Consider the following 18,301-nt stretch of genomic DNA (forward strand, 5'->3'; position numbering starts at 1 on the left):
TCATGTAGTAAATAAAAATAAAAGCTTCTAGAGGAAAATATCTATTTTTTCATACAAACACAAAGAGGGCTATTATTTTCTGCAGTATCACCTCAAACAAATATATGGAAATAAAGCTCATATTTTGAGCTCCCAGTTTGACCATACCGCCTATGGTGCCATGCATATTTACTGGACCTTCTGCAAGAGGCAGAGGTGGAGGGATGTACTCTGATTTCTCTTTCCAGATCTTGCGTCTTTGGGATCTCTGGACCATCATTATAAGAATGCTACTGTATGCTAATTCAGGAGAAGACAAAATGTGGAGGAACTACAGGAAATGATGCATAACTTCAAAGTATTTGAAAAATTAGAATTGTGAAGAAAATGGAAAATCACATCTGTTGTTTAAGACAAGCTAAAAAGGAGGGTTCCTGGATCATGTATTAAACAGTAACTAAAAAAACTCACTGGGGACATAAAAGTGTGTACATATATTCTTCTCAAAATATAGCAGATCTGGCTGATTTCTTCTGTAATACCCCATAATAGTGATTTGTTATGATTTTTGATCCCAAAAGATACTTCACTGTTATTGCATATTAGCATGGATACTCAAAATGACATCTTAAGGTCATTATAAAACTATCACCATGGAAGCTGTGTACATCATAGATGGCACCAAATAGTTGCATCAGTTTAGCTTCGCTATCTCAAAGCTATGTTAAAGTGACTGATACCTCCAGAACACATAGAAACTTCATAACCTAGGATAAGTTCTCTTGTGCTTGGTCACCACAAATACATTAGGACAACTATCTGAAATAATGAAAGGTATTCCCTGCATTGTTCTTATCCAATATTCTTCACCCTTGATTTTCACTTTCTTTGAGAAATCTTAAATGAAGTAATAACCCTCAAGGTAATTAGCCTTACAAAGTAAAGGATGAGAAAAGTGGTAATTGTAATGAGTTTTTCAAATTCTAGAAATAATCTGATAACAACTAGTTTTCAATTTATTTATAAGACCTGGGATCAATAGTTCTGAAACATATGTTGTAACCACAATTTTGCTACTGAAAAATGTAGCAAAACTTGATGAACGCTCAGCTAACAAACCATGGAAGTCAGCTATAAACCTATAGTGGAATGTCCTATTTATTTTGTTATATAATCCTTCAACCTTAAAAATGAGGTTTAAATCTGTTCTCCGCAACTTAGTTATTGAATGACTATCAGAAAGAAATGAAGTGCATGACTAAATATCAGCTGATAGTACTGAGCTGCTCCCAGGGTTGCTGTTTTGAAAGGTACTACTAGAATTTAAGAGGTACTCAAATGCTGTTTTGCCTTCACTGCCAAATTCTCGAAATAGACCAGTAATTATGTGAGATAAGGAGATCTGGCGTACCTGAGAGAGCTGCACTGCTTCACAAGCTCAAGGAGAAATCACTAAACAACTGAGAAAGATAGTTTAATTTTCTATAAAAAGTAACACATATGATTCTAAATTCAGGCTGGGAGTTAGAAAAGGTTCTTCACCAGTTGGTGGTGGGGCCCTGGAACAAGCTTCCTGAGGCAGTGGGCATGGCCCCAAGTGACAGAGTTCAAGGAGCATTTGGTCACTGCTCTCAAATAATATGGTTTGAAGTTTGGGTCCTCCTGTATGGAGCCAGGGGTTAGACTTGGTGGTCCTTGTGGCTCCTTTCCAACTCGTGATGTTCTATTCTACGAATGACAGCATGCACTTAGAACAAGATCATTTCCTAACAGAACTCATACAACATTTCTTAGCTTTGTCTGATACTCAACACTGCCATCATGAGCTGTTGTTAAAAACACTAATTGAAAAAAATCTCACAGGGCACCCTAGATCAGACCTGCTACTGTCCACTGTCCATATATATACGCATCATACATATATATATATATGCACATATATATACACTCACATACATTTATATCTGTATATATATACTTCCAGCATGAAGATTCTTGCCCGTTTTTGTTGTCATGATGGGATCACATTTCTCCTCAGCAGATACAAAGCCACATTTAGAGCAGAGAGAGAGCACATACTGAACATTTCTTGGGTTTCTTACTAGAAGCCTGGGGATGAGAAACAATGCATCAGTTGTTGGTGGCCACTATTTATTAAGAGCCCCTTAAATGTACCAGTGTGAAAACTTGTCCTCTTTCTGGCCATTCTGTTTATTACTTGCTGCTTTACTAGTTGTTCAGGGACTCAAGTGAAGGCTTATGAATTAGATGCTTTATTACAACAGTTCTTATTGTTCTGCTTCCTCTTTCCTCTCTTTTTGATACTAATTCTTTCTGCTTCACTATTTTTCCATATTTTTCATCTCCTGTGTTGTTGCTTACCCTGCCAACTGTACAAGGCTTGCTGTAGTGAATCAGCTTTCCACCCCCTAATGAGTAAAAACAATGAGTCATTTCTCTAGAAAAGTTGTTTTAGCTTGCACAAGAAATCTGTTATTCAACCCCTGCTCTGTGGAGCTGCTGTGTTCACCCCAGAGAGGAGGACTACACGTGGCTTCTCAACACTCCTCAGTCTGTTTAGAGGGGAGTGGAAAACATGGAAGGCTCTGGTAGGATCTGTAGTTCACCAAGGGGCACCAGGCCCCACAAGGAATGGCTGCCAATTGGGTATCTCCTTACCATTCAGATGTTAGCTAGTCCCTCCGCATAACAAACTCACCCTCCTTTAAAAGAGTAAGCTTTGAAAGCACAGGTGAAGGTTTCTGAACGAAGAATATGCTTCACAGCCATCTTTTCTAAAGAGTAGGAGACAGTTTGCAGTTTTCTTACATATGCTTTTATACATTAAGAACAACATAAATAGCTGATTTAGAAATATCACTCAATTATACCTCTACAAATTTTAAATTTCAGTAGATTGAAGAGATGCTTAAGTCAAAGCTTTATCCAACCTGTTTGTGTGACAATTAAAGAAAAACAAACTACATCATTAGGGCTTCCTTTCTCACAAAACACTTAAAAGAAGTGCTTATGTCATTGCATCATCTCAGTGAATAATATGAAATCTTTTCCGATTTGAAAGTAATAACGAAAGAGCTGATTACTGTAAAATAGCTTGTTGCCAAGGTGTTTACTTTAAAAAGACAGAAGCACATCTGATGCCCCTATTTCAACACATGCAAGTTAAATTTGAAGTACTAGTGCTGTTATACTCATGACAATTTGAGGATAAGCAAAGTTTTCAGAGAAAGGAACTCGTTCTTGACCCAGTGTTATCCTGCAGCATTTACACATTGAGGAATTTGTCTATGTTTCCCAACTAAATCAGATAGAAACTAAGTCAGCGTCCGTGGAGGTGTTCAAAAAACATTCTGATGTTATAGTAAGGGACATGGTTTAGTGGGGAAATAGTGGTGGAAGGTGGATGGTTCAACTAGGTGATCTTGGAGGGCTTTTCTGACCTTGGCAATTCTATGATTCCATATTCATATGAAGTACAAATATGACAGAAAACTGTCAACATTTTTCTGATAACCTCTGAGACAACAGCAAACAGAATGATTAAAAAAATAAATATTTCTGAAATATTTCTTAGTGATAACCAGAAAAAAAAAAAAAAAAAGAATTTAGGAGGTTCATCTGAAATATTAAAAACAACTGTGGTTTAGACGGTGAGTTAGATAACCAATTACCTTCCCAGTACTTACAGTTATATAACTTTACTCCATCTAGATTTTGGAACTTGTTATTAAATGAAATGGTTATGACCCTATGATTTGAAAGCAAACCCTCGGACTGTCATCTGTCTGTCTGTCATCAGCATCTAATCACCTTGGAGTCTCACGTGCATTTAGAAAACCTCCTGGAATAAACAAAATGATTTGTCTCCCTGAAAACCACATAGGAAGTTCATTTACTGTGCTGTACCTGTAAGGCATTCATTAGATAACATCGTAACTGCAGAATACATAGTTTAAAAAATGTACACTGTTTTTCTTTGTACTCCTGTAATTCATGAAATAAGGCAGTTACATGAAGCATACATTATTTATTGTTCACTTTGCTAGGAACTTGACACATTTTCCCCAGCTTACTACATCTGGTCCAGCTCTCACACACACCTCTCCCTGCCCCCACACTGTCTCTAATTGCTGCCAGAAGCCAGAGGTGGACTGAAAAGACAAATGGCCAAATTTCAATGGCCTAATTCACTCTTTACCCATATCAAACAATAAATGTTAATCTTCATATACAAATTAGTATTTTAATCATACTTGGAATAATAGGAAAAACTTCCTTACAGAAAAGGTTAAGCTCTAGAATAGGCTCCCCAGGGAGGTGTTTGAGTCACCATCCCTGGATGTGTTTAAAAACCATTTGGATGTGGTGCTCAGGGACATGATTTAGTGGAGGGTTGTTAGAGTTAGGTTGCGGTTGGACTTCATGATCTTTAAAGTCTATTCCAACCTGAGCAATTCTATGATTCTATAATGTTCTGGATATTTCAGGAGCATGAGTATACTGACCTTCAGTATTCAGAGGATTTAAGTCCAGTTTTTCTTCTTCCAACATACGGAGAAAGACAACAAGGGGAAGTGGCTTGTGTAGGTGAAATAGCCAACTGACCATAGAATCATAGAATGGCTTGGGTTGGAAGAAACCTCAAGGATCATCAAGATCCAACCCCCTGACACATTCAGGGCCACCAACCTCCACATTTAACACTAGACCAGGCTGCCCAGGGCCCCATCCAACCTGGCCTTGAACACCTCCAGAGTTGCAGCATCCACAACCTCTCTGGGCAGCCTGTTCCAGCGCCTCACCACTCTCATAGTAAAGAACTTCCCCCTGATATCCAACCAAAAATCCCCCTCCTTCAACTTTAAACCATTTCCCCCTGTCCTGCCATTATCTACCCTTGTAAAAAGTTGCCTCCCCTCCTTTCTGTAGGCTCCCTTTAGGTACTGAAAGGCTGCAATGTGGTCATCCCACAAGCCTTCTCTCCTCCAGGGTAAACAAGCCCAGCTCCCTGCGCTGTAGGGGAGGGGAGATGCTCCAGCACTCTGATCATCTTTGTGGATGATCAGAAAGCGTCCCTTCTCTGGACCCTCTCCAACAGCTCCCTGTCTTTCTCGTACTGGGGACCCCAGACCTGGACACAGTACTCTAGATGGGGCCTCACAAGGGCAGAGCAGAGAGGGACAATCACCTCCCTGTCTCTGCTGGCCACCCCTCTCCTGAAGGAGCCCAGGATACCATTTGGTTTCCCAACTGCAAGAGCACACTGCTGGCTCATGTTACATTTTTCATCCACCAGGACCACCATGTCTGAAATCAGACTCTGCTTTTCTGCCCTACCACAAAATGCTACTGTTACATGTCCCATGGGTGCTGTTTTCTACTATAAAGCCAGCAGATCTGTTAGGTGCTGGTAGTTGCTGTAGGTAAAGAGCTCTTTTTCCAAGGAAAATCCTCATGCTCATTGTCTTTCAAAGACTTAAATATGAAGAGCTGGCTTGCAAGAGTACCTGTCAAACCTCTTTAGGAAACAGCTTAAAGATACCAGGACACAGACTTTGCATTCTTCTCTTCGCAGCAATGTGAAACAGCCAAGACATCAAATGACAAATATTTAAATGTCTTTAAAGAAAAGTAAATAAAAAGAAAATACCAAGAGAATGTAAGAAGATGACAACCAAGATGGCTAAGGACTCCCCACTACAACAGCATGTAGTTTCTTCGCCTGAGGGGAATAAGCAATGAAGTCAAGCATTGTCATAGCAGTAAACTTTAATACTATCCGTATGTCAAGTTGCAAAACACAATGCCTCAGTTATGCAAAATTTTTTTACCACACAGTCTTCACACCAATGAAAATTACCACCCTGACAGTCATTTGTAGGAAAGAGTTTTTAGGAAACTGTCTGTGTGGAAACATGTAGAAAAATATAACACATAGCAATGTGATTGTATGTTGACACATTTCTCATAAGCAGACTGTATTGACACAGATTTTATTAAAATATTAGAAGATAAATGGACTTATCCTGATAACTGACCTTTCAGGGGTTATTCTTTACCTGGATTAACTGCAATACTAGGAATTTAGGTGCCAGCCACACTTAAATAACAAAGAGTGCATATTAATTTATGCTCAAATAATGTTTTAATTAATGCTTTAGATATTTTAGGAAAATGATTTTGCATTCCTCACAAGTCTCTTCCCTCATTATTTTCAAAACAAAAGGTCACTCACACTTGCCAACATTATTTTTGACTCTGCATTGCTGTAGGTCAGCTTTCCATGGCAGTAACTGCATTGCAAAATGAGTTTTAGAATTCAGAGCAGCACGCAATCCCTACTGCTCTATTGATTTCTCAATGCCTGTGACTTAAGTGAAAGCTTGTCTAGAGTGACTGTGTAAGAGAGTGAGAGAGTCCCAGACTTGATTCTTACATGTGTGGTATTTAAAGGGGAAATCAGGTTCCAGTATATCGGCAAGATAGTAATTTCGGGCGCTAGATTTTCACCTTCTGCCATAAGATCCCAACATGAAAGGAAAAACATAAAGGACAATGCAGCAAGATGTCCAGCACAAGGTAATATAACTCCAGAGAGAAGGCAGCGTAGCAGTCAGGGAGAGCTGTGGCCTTAAACTTTCAGAAATTTTTCTTGAAACGGTTTTCAGTCTGTTTTTTTCTGATCACAGAATTAAGAATTACTACTGTGCTTTGGACCTCTGGCTGCTTCCAGACATGTGGTGGTGCTACTGCTTAAAGCAAGCCAGAGAGGCTCTTCTAAAGATCAATTTCATATTTTGCTCTTATAAAAAATGCAAAGTCATCTTTGAAATAATAAAAAAAACAACCTTCCCCAATCTTATGTTAAGCTTTTTCTTCTCATAATGTACAAGTGCTGTTTATTGATTGATTTTTATAATCAATGGCTCTATATGTACGGCGTTACATTAATTTCAAAAAAATTTCCTTTAACCATACAATTCAGCACTTATGCAGATACTTTGCAGAGGTCATCACATCTATTGTCCAGAAAGAGCAGTAGAAATTTTCTTTGTAGCTGACAGCTACCCACTGGGATTAAAAAAAGCAACAACAGAATAATAATATAGAGTTCAGTATTTTAGTTAAAAGTTTTCCTTCACCTCCACTGAACAGAACTATAAAAAGTGTTCTGATGTGTAATTCTAACTTCAGCTTTTAGTTGTTTATTGCAGCTGTGTTCTGCATATGGACATATTTCATTTTGTTCCAAGCTGCACAGAGAGGAAACTCGTCATGGCAGCCCTCCTTTCAAACCTGATGAGAGCTGTGCAAATACTGGCCTCCATTCAAAGCTGCATCTGATGCTCCTGGCAGCAAGCACAGCAAAAAGCACACATGGAGGAAGTAGGGAGGAGCACAAGTGAATACTTCTGGAACATCAGAGCATTAGGAAAAGATTTATGTTAAAACATCTCCTACATGATCCCATGTCTGTCAGAGGCATTTGGGTGATGCCCTCAGTTACACCCTTCAACATTTGGTTAGCCCTGAAGTAGCCAGGCAGTTGGACTATATGATCTTTCTTGGTTCTTGCCAACTGAACTATTCTATCTTGTTAATAAATAATTATGAAACCCAGAGTATATAAAGGTAAAAAGAATCAAAAATAATGCTGGATTTTTATTGTCAGAAACCAGTAGTGGAAGGGGAATTAGACTTGCTCAACTCCAGATCCTTGTAACATCAGTGGCCAGGACAAGTTTGAGGAGGAGTAACTCATGCATCAGATACTTCCTATCAATGGCAGAAAACAGAAAAGTCAGCTGAAAACAACTTACTTGAAAAAATGAAAACCCTTTTCTGAAAGGAAGCTAAACTGATAGTGTGTTAGGATAGTGTTGATAATGCCTAGCAATATATTTATCCACCTAAATGCAAAACACAGTTTTTCATGCCTTCTCTTTGAAGCATAAAGACAGTTTAGAGGAGGAAAAAGAAAAAAGAAAAAAAAAAAAGCCTCCTGAAAGGTGAGATCCATTTGATTATGGGATAGTTTTCAAAGGGAAATGAAAATGTCATCACCTGACATTTCCAAAGCTGAGCTTTCAAATCCCGAGACAGTGCACAGGCAGGAGTGTTAAACAGACGAACTGGTCACAGCCCCATCTACTCTCCATGTGTTCCATGGAGGGCAATTAGTGTCACTTCCTCTAACACAGGGCTCACTGTGCTTATCAGTAAATATGTCGAGTTTGGTTCCTTATGAGTCTCTGGAGACAGCCACCACAAAGTCACTGACAGGACCTCCAGGTTGAAAAATGAATCCTTCTTACTCACGCAATCCCAAATAATAATAATAATAATAATAATAATAAGTGTAACTGAAGAAAACTTATGCAACCTTAAACCTATCTGGAGCCTGTTTTGGGGCTGCATTAGTCTCCTTTTTCTCTCTCAGCCTTTCCCGGTGTGCTGCACTGCTGCAGGGGTAGAACCTCTCCTCTTCCTGCGAATATGAGACAGGTGCCACAGGGGCTTCCTTAAGAACTGTAGAAACACCAACCCAATGCTGCCATACTCCAAGTCACCAGGTTGCTGGGAACATAGCTTTCTCCATCTGCAGCCCCTGGAGTACTCAAGAATCCCGGCAGGCTGCTAGGAGGGCAATCAGCTAGATAGGTTAAAAGAAAAGTGAAAAGCAAACCAAAAAGGCTTTGGTTTTCACTTTAACAAGCCATCTGCAGAAGTGAAGGAGGGCCACTCTATGGAATGCTTCAAAGTCAATGCTGTCTGCCCCACAGCAAATGGGACTGACCAAGAGCAGTGAGCCCTGTGTGTCCTTCACAAGCTTTGTAGAATTAAGTTGTCTTTCAGGCAATAGCTTGCTAGATTTTTTTTTTTCCTCCTCCCTCTGGATAGAAAGGTCTTAATGCAATATCTGTTTACTACAATTCACCAAGAGGCACAATGTTCCTTGGCTTTTATCCAAACCATTTAGTTCACATACATATTGGAAAAAGCTGTCATGTCAGCAGCTAAGGTTGATATCAAGAGAGACAATAAGAGGATTAAGAGGTGGAAAGCTTTAGAATGCAAGCTACTGAATATTTCACAAGAAATGAAGCTGAGAGTGCTACTGATGCAAGGAGAAGGTCAGAAAGCTTAAATGCCTCAGGGACGGTTAAGAAATAATAAAGTAGCCATTAGGCATTCCAGATGTTGATATGCAGTTTTTACAATCTCGGTTTTCACACCAACATGAGCGTTTCACTGAGTGTACATCAGTGATGTGCAGCACTTGTTGGGAGGTGTCTACAGCATCAAAACCCAAGAATGAACTGACGTTTGGGAGTGCATCTGAGGCTGATGCTTTGTCATTTAATTACTTGTTTTTATTAATACCTTATGTGGATGGAGTTCCACATTGTCAACTATGAGGGTTTGGTAAGAGAATTTAGAGTTTGATTTCAAAAAGATTGACTCCTCATCACAGTTACCCCTTTCTATCTGATTCTCTAATGAAATGGTTAAGTGCATCTTCTCATACCACCATCAAGACCACGGAGACAGAGGGGAAAGGGGACAGTGGAAGCATTTTACAGGGCATTACAAATATTTGGCAGCAAATAGACCAGGCAGAGACAAGCCCAGGTGCTTTCTGTAGCCTTCTCAATGACAAGAGGCAAGGCACAGCAGGAATCTCTCTTTAATTGCTTCATGCTACACTTCAATAATCTCACCTATAAATGTCAAGACAGCTTGCCAATGGGCAATTCAAAGAACATTACTTCCTTGCAAAGCAGAGAAGGACTTAAGTATTACATTACCCTTTAACTTACAAGTACAACTGAAATTACCCTTCCTTCCCTCCCATCTCCAGCCTACCAGGGAGGCTTTAACAGACATGATGATAAATTTTATATCTTTATGTCTCTGAGCTCACGAAGCGCATCGATGAATTAATGCGTTGTCAACATATAAGTCCTGTTGCACCATATTTCTATGGCACATTTTACCTAATGACTTTCTGAAAACTTCTGCAATAAATTTCTTCCCAGCATCCTGTTTAAGTAAAGATATTGTACTACAAAAAGGTAAAACAAAAATACCTTTTCTTTTTATCTTGACCTGCTATTCCAGTCTTGCGTCCAGGTGTATTTTAATAATTCTTGAATTATAAAGAATAACTTTCTAGCCCTCATTTCTTTTTGCCTTAGAAATGGTAACTTGCTCTTTCATTATTAAAAAAAAAAAAAAAAAAGTCTAGAATTAAACTGCAAACTACTTTCTGTTGTTTTTTTTCCCCTTTACTTAAAAGTAATTACATTAAAAATTATGTTCCTGTGTACAACTATTGAACTAGCATGGCTTTACACTGTAAAGTAACTTTAGCTAACAAGCCAGTTCTGATACAAGTTTTTACATTTAGAAGCATTAGATCTAGGCTATGGTTCACTGATTAACATGAGAAAGAATCCTACAATAAAGAGGAACATAGAAATCAAGACACGAGGCTCAGAGACTTCAACCTATGTCTTCATCGTGCCAACTCATGTTTAGATAGCTTACCAGTTTTAGTGCTGGTAATTACTTTATTTCTACCAAGCAATCAGACAAATCACTGCAACAGTTTGGCATTTACTTTTCTAAGCTTTGAGATACAGCAAATATTTCCAGTGTTTTCTAGACATCAGCCATTGTTGTGGTAGGGAAAGGAACCCAGTAATGTAAGTTTGGCTCAACAGAACACTTTTTCTCATAAGCAAACAACAATAAAATGTGGAAAAAATCCCAAAGTGTTCTCTTTGTTCTACTTCATTCAGATTGTGCTAGGTAAACCATTTCCACTCATAAAGAAAGTGGCTGAAGTTTGGCAAAGGTTTTACCAACTAGCTGGGACAGAATAGCTTGTTCACTCAGTCACTGATGATTCCACAGAAATGAACAACATTTTTTTCTTAAGAGCATAATATTTACCAGGCATTATCAAACATCTCAGCACTGGCTCTGAAGCCATGAGTAGAGCTGAAACAAATGGGACTCTTCCTAAGAAATAAAAGCATATAGCAGTAGTAAATCAAATAAATGTGCAGTGCTAATGAACATGAGCGGTACCTCATATTCAGGCATATGGGATCAGATGAAAGCAGTGTTGTCTGATGATTCAACTGTAACACATACATAATTATGAAGGGTTCTCTTAAGGACTTCTAAGCAGCAAAATGCTGATCAAGACATCTAAACCCCTTTCTTCATTACATTTTAATCTTTTCTTCATATGTACTCAGTACATTTATTTCCAACATTTTAAATGACAGTGTAATTATCAGGGCTGATTGCCACTAAGTTAATAAGGCTATTGTATATTTTTTAAATCTAGTACAAAATAGTAATAATAATAATAATTAAGTGGTGATACTACAATGGAACTATCAATGAAAAGCTGGAGCTAAGCAGATGTATTTTTGTAATTAGTGAGATCAAACCTGTTTTTATACCTGTGCAACTCCCTTACTCATGCCTCTATCCCTGCCTCGCCACTGTAATGAGATTTAAAACCAGACCTTATCTTCCAAGTGCACATAAGGATCAGTTCATCCCACATTCAGCAACAGCAGGTGACAAGAGGATGGAAGCCAGATGAACAGACGGGCTTCACAGAACAAGGATTGAACTTGACTGTGTTAAATACACCTGTGGCATAAGTCACAGCAATAATGGTTAATTCCCACTGCAGTCTGTCAGAGCACTAAAAATGCTCCACAGATTGCTCCAGTTGTAGAATTTTTCATATTTCTCACCTGGACACTAACTTTCCCGGTTTTATGACAGGACTATGAGATACAAGGCTACAGTTAGAAGCTCAGTCCTATACGTCAAGTTCAGTTCTTTTGGCTGTATGTTATTCAGCTTTTAAGAAGAGGTAATAAAAATCGACTTTACCACAAGTTGAAACGTTTGTTTATAGACATTAGAAATTGCTGTACTACGTAAGTAGGAAGGGGATGACAGCACAAGATGCTACCAACAGCTTTATTGGTTTAGTTGAGAAATGGTGCGTACACACCCTCCTTCCATGGCTCATGTTAGAGGAAACAGTCACCAGGTCCTGCTCTGACTAGATCAGCCTGGCTTCATAAGCACTGCTTTAAATCCATGCAGGGCTGGCAACAACATAAATTAATTTCTGGAAGAAAGAGAACTTAAAGGATTCTGCATTTCAAATTGCTTTAAGTTGCCCAAGTTGCATCCACCAAATTTGCCACATTGCCTCTGGCAAAAAGGCAAGAAAAACATATGGAAGATTCTGGATGTGGCCTTATACTACATCAAGAGGAACATTTTATTTATTTTTTTCCTCTGCAAGCCGCTATTGCTCTCTCACACATCAAGAGTGATAGATTAGAGCAACCCCAAGAGCTGTCAGCTAATATCTACATCGCAGCAAGATCAGAGAGCAGCAACCTCTCTGGAATGCTGCGACAATTTCTGGCTGCCGCCACGAGACCTTCAGGTTATACTATCATAGGGGACTTCAAAGTAGAAATTTGACGTTTAAAAAAACAAAATGAAGAAAAAAAACCCAAGACAGCAAAACCTTTTACACAATAGGAGGCAAGGTTTCAGAAAATGAAGTACTGACAGTCTCAGAAATTTTTCACATTGCTCCAGCTTCTTGTGCACTCTTATGCCAACGTATTTTCCCTTATGCTGGGGCAGCCACATTTGGGTGAAGAGAGGAAGCCAATGCCAGAGTTATCAGAGTAGCTAAGCTAGCTACTCAGTGTGAATTCAGTGATTACAAATATAATTATAACTTAGACCCTCCATCCAGCTGCTTGTAGCACCTCTAACTTCACTGCATTGAAAACACTCATTATTCCATTAAAACAGGACATCCACCAAGTACAGGAGCAGACACAATATTAAACATAAAGTTGTTGAAAACATAGAAGAACACTGTAAATAATCTGAGGACATCAGAACTTCAGTTATCACAGTCTTAGCAACAAGAGGTGCATTTCTTAGACATTACAGTTGTGTGAAGGTCAAGGTGTTTTTGCAACTGAGGCGACCACTCAAAGCAGTGATTATCTAACTTTCCAGGCCACTTCCCTGAATTTTGGCATCCCTTCTTAAACTTGCCACTGATAAAAGGAAGAAAACTGCAGTCCCTGGTTTTGCTGGCCACTTGCCACGTGTTAAGAAGACTAAAACATTTGGGCCTGTGGGACTGAGACTCAATACGAAGACTTGATGAGAATGATTGGGTCATGGAGGGAACAAGCCTGCTGACAGCAGAGTATGCCCCAGAACCTAACCAAAGGGAGGGCAAACCAGTGTGGTGATGACTTCCACCTGCTTCAGACATGGCTGTGCTGCCCAAACACCAAAGCACAGACAACTACCCTAACAAGTGGCACTCCCAGAAAGCATCTGAATTCTGATGGTACTTGGCGAGGTGCCCCAACCACCAAAAGGTGATGGACAACACCACATGCTCTGAAATTGTGTCCCATGGTCACTCACAATGAAGAGACTTCAACAGATGACTCCTGCTCCTACTCCCACCTATTCTTCCTGCCCAACCAGAACTTCCCTAGAACATATTCCTCCTGCAGAAACCAGCCTCAGGGTGCCGAGGATGAGCTCAGGACCCAGTCCAGAACTGCTCCTGGAACCAGCAAGATGAGTAAGTATCAGGGAAGAAGAGTTTTAGACAGTGCTGTTCTAGGAAAATACGGCAGTGTAAAGTCTTCATTCCTTCTTCTGTGAAGAAGGCAGTGCTCCTGCACTTTGCAGTCATAAATGTGAAAAGATCAAGAATGCTCAAGCACAAGAACAGCAGGACTGGACTGGTGGTGCTATTCTACATGGGTGAGCAAGAGCACATCAAGAGCTGTGGGTGGAATAAAAACCCAAACTAAAGCACATCTCCAAGCCAAAAAGGTGTAAAACGCACAGTCTTGCTGTGCTAAATACCTCTCCATATGCCAGCAGGTTTACTTCAAAACACTCCAGGCATTTGAAGTAGTGGCTAATAAAAGACCTGTTAACTTGCTCAAATTAGACCTCCCTGTAGCTCTTAGTTCAATTCCACCACACACAGATTTATATAAATTGCCTTTTGCACTGTCACCTTGGAAAAGCAGGGGATAATGAATTCATGTCAGGAGGACAGTTTTGTGGGAGGCAGGGTAGTCAAGAGGATGCACTTAGCAATTCTAGCATACAGATGGTGATTTTGGAGGGGATCCTCTCTGCACTGCCTGCAGCAGTCAGAACCAGAGTGCTGCCCCGGCTCATGAGTGCAAACAATCCAAGTGCGAACAATCCAAGTGCCATGCTGATGTCAGATGTCTTCCAAGAGCTGTGCTATTCAGAGGTAACAGGGCAGAATATGGAGAACAGAAACTAAAATAATGCAGCAAGAAATCGGCAACTGATCAAGGACACTGAAAAGCCCCAGTCCTTTCCCAAAACTCCTTTCAATGACTGTTTCTGTGTTGAGCTGATAGCAGCACCTACACTGGAGAGAGTCCCATCTTCAGCATTCCTACCCATCTAACAAGCAAAAAAACAGTGAGCAGAATTATGTAGCTGTGAGATAAAAACAACAGAAGAAATTTTTCCCAAATAATTGTCAGGTGCAGAGTTCAACACATCCCCTAGTTCCACTGTGAATTTTAAAACTAGTTACAAAACTAAGGTATTGAGAATCTATCAAGAAACATTAAACACAAACTATTACCTCTGGCTTCAAATCATTAAGGACAAGTTGCTGGTCACACAGCATGTGTAAGGTGAAAACAGTAATTCCAATTTAACACAGCATGATGGGTGTTATGCATTGCTCCTAATGCACGCGCTCTGGAAGATAACTCCTTCCCTTAATTTGCCTTTGCACTGCATCCTTGCTCTATCTACCTGTCCAAATGAGGTGAAGAATACCAAATACAACAACAAATCAAGGTAAAAGAGGCTCCCAAGCTCTTTATACTGCTAATACGCATCTTGTTTCCAGTGCTTAAAGTAGAGCATCCCACAATGACATACAAATTTTTGTGCACATTTTCACTATTCTGTTTCAAGATAAGACTTTCATATGTTTTATGTTCTTTTAAAAATTACCTCACACTTTTCTCATCTGAAATCCAAGAAGATACCACGCAACACAACAGATGTTTTCAAAAACAGTGCTCAACGCTGTTGTAGGCAGATCCACTTCAGTCAAGTATGTCTTTGAGATGTAGCAACTGAACTGATAAATGTTTGATGAACTGAAACAAATGAGGAATTTAGTATTAAATCCACTAGAAGATGACAAAATTTTTCAGCAATTACACAGCAGTTTTCAAAGTCTGAGAGATAAGCATTATATTTAGATGGCAAAATTAGGCCAGAAGAATTAAGCTACTTGTTCTAAGACAAAAGTACAAATGTGAGGCAAGTGCCATAAAAGAAAAAGTACGTGTGATTTTCCAGCTCAAATTGTTCAGCTACATCTTTCTTTTCATTCCCTCTAACCTAATCGTTATAGAATGGTTTCCTACCTGCTTTCTTCTCATTTGTTTTAAGATATGCAGTTCCTCTACACCTCTACGTTTCTGACATTCTTGAAAGTTAGCCATTTTACAACTTCTCTCTTGGTCTAAGAACATACGTGCAACACTATATAGCCAGCGGCCAACAATCTTGTCTACTTAGTTTTTAAAACAGACCCAGCATATTTTTCCTTTTTTTCCCCTGATATTGTCCACATAAAGTAATCTATGCTTCAGTTATCTTTTTTTTTTTAAAAAAAAACTTTTCATTGAAAGGAAAAAAAAAATCATGGCACATCCTTCCCCTGAAATGGTAACTGACTGTGTAAGATTATACGATGTAAAAGGAAGAACGTTCTGATCTTTTCCTAACTTTGAGTTCTACAGTTTGAAGCCTACCTCACAACTTATTGATAAGGTTGGTTCAATTTTGATAGCTTAACATGTCAGTTTACATAATCCTACTTTCAATTCCCTGTAACTCGATTAAACTTTTATCATTTGGTTTGATCTTATTTTAAACGTGTCAGGTGTCTGTCTCAGGCTGAATTTTTTGGAAGCATCTCAACCAATATCTAGCTATTTCTGCAAATGAGACAAGGATGTGTGGGGAGAAAGTTAAACTTGCACTGAATATTCAGATGACAACTCCTTTAAAGCTCTTCATGCTTTTAAGTAGGGAGCAGAAATTTGACAAGAGAGGGAGGGCATCATATGAAAACGGTACGATGATTCATTCTTCCATATGAAAATTTGAGCCATTGGGCCAAGTTATAAATCTTCAAAAAAATTACAGCCTGCATATCTGTTAGTGATTAACAGCTAAAATTCTACATTCAATGAACACATTTTTTTTTTTTTTTTCCCTTAAGTGATAACCAGATTGCCTATAAAATGTCCTCAAAGAACATCTGTCTCCTAAAAGTTTTTGAATGCGAGCCAGCTGGGCATACGCAACCCCTAACCCTCCAGCAAAATACAGTATGTGGGCTTTTTGTTTGTTTGTTCGGTATTAAAGGGTTTCATGAAGAACACTGGGTATTCTGAGAGCTGGTGAGACTGGACAGCAGCAGGACTGTGGGAAGAGGCTGAGATGTGGAGATTCTGACAGCTTCACGCCTCATGGATGCAGGAAGGAGGATACATGAGGGAGGACAAAAGTGAAATAACACTGGGAAACCACTCTTTGCGTGAAATACTAATACATTCTTCAATCTAAAGAAGTTAAGTTTTATGGACGTAGTATCATTTGATACAAAACTGCAGAGCAAGCAACAGGAGAGAAGACCAATCCTGAGGAAAGAAGGCAGAGTTAGGCAGGCTGGAAAAAAGAAAGTGGAGGACAAGAGCAAGGCCAAAATCAGTCATGGAAGAGAGGGTAGAAGGATAGGGGATGAAACAATGAAAAATACGAAGGGTATTTTGTGTCATGGATTTATACAACTGAGGAGACTTGCTGCTTCCCAAATCTTGTATCATCTCCTAAACTAGCTGACAACTGGCCTGGTCCGTAGCAGCATAAGCACAGTGTTTTGGTGTGGCTTTACCCCCAACACGTTTCATGATCTCACTGGAGAACTTCCTGTGCCTCTCAGGAAGTCTTTCCCTGTAAGAGTTAGAGCTTTATCCATAACAGATATGGGCAATTAGGATTCTCCAGCACACATTACAGATTTTATGGTGGAAATTGCACACACAGGAACGAAACTTTAAGGTCTGGAAGCCTGGACTTTGAACATTCAGGATCATTTGTGATCCACAGTCTCTCTCTTTTATCATTTTTTAAAAAAAACAACTCCTCCTCTTAGAAAACAAGCAAACCACCTCTCATCTCATCCTCTTGCTTCCTAAAATAATTAGAGCAGAAGATACCTTGTGTCTATGTGGCCAGTCCATCTCTCTCTCTCAACTGTTCTCACGTAGCACAAAGTCTTAGTGGCTGCTGTCACCTCTTTGGATCTAGGCCGTATCACTGGCATTTTTTCCCCTCTAGTAGGAGATTGCACATTAAGGAACAGGGAACAGCAATGAGTATGAAAGCACAGGCCAACGTTTTCTTTCATACATTATACTAGAATATGTATAATGAAGGGGAAACAAACAAACAAACAAACAGGGGAGGCAAACTGTAATAGAAATGCAGGTATGCTTAAGACAGAGTTGCGGAACAGACTGGATAAGATGTTGCAAGTTAAAAGCATAGCTATAGCAAGCTTCTTTGAATCGTATTTCTTGTGGATCTATAGTTGCCGAGTTTCTCTGTCAGAGACACCCATGTCAACCATTGATAAATGTCTCATTCCTTCCACCTTTAATAATAGACCACAATAAATAGAGAAAGGTCAAAAGAAGGAAGGAAAATACAGACAGAAGAAGGAAAAAGAAAGAAAGAAAAAGAAAGAAAAAGAAAGAATATCTCATCTAGCACTTAGTTTAGTAGTTCAAGCATGAGGAATGTGCAGAAGGCTGATCTCAACTTCATAAATTTGGATAATGAATGTTTGTTGGTGTTAACATGACTCCAGGGTGCAGAACACCTGCCTTTATGCAAAATTGACTTTTGTTTTGTTTTGTTTATTTAAGAACAGCTTCACTATAGCTGTGAATTGGGTTACTGCAAAGTTAATATTTCCAATGTTAGGCTTGCTGTTCAGTAGCCAGCAGTTCATTCATCCCACCCTTGTGTAATGACAAAACCAATGAGACTCTGTAAATATGAGGGCTGCTCTGAAAGTAATGCCTTCTATTTTATTATTTTGGCTCATGATATCAGA

This window comes from Gallus gallus, chromosome 1 (assembly GCF_016699485.2).
Source record: "Gallus gallus isolate bGalGal1 chromosome 1, bGalGal1.mat.broiler.GRCg7b, whole genome shotgun sequence".
Taxonomy (NCBI): domain Eukaryota; kingdom Metazoa; phylum Chordata; class Aves; order Galliformes; family Phasianidae; genus Gallus; species Gallus gallus.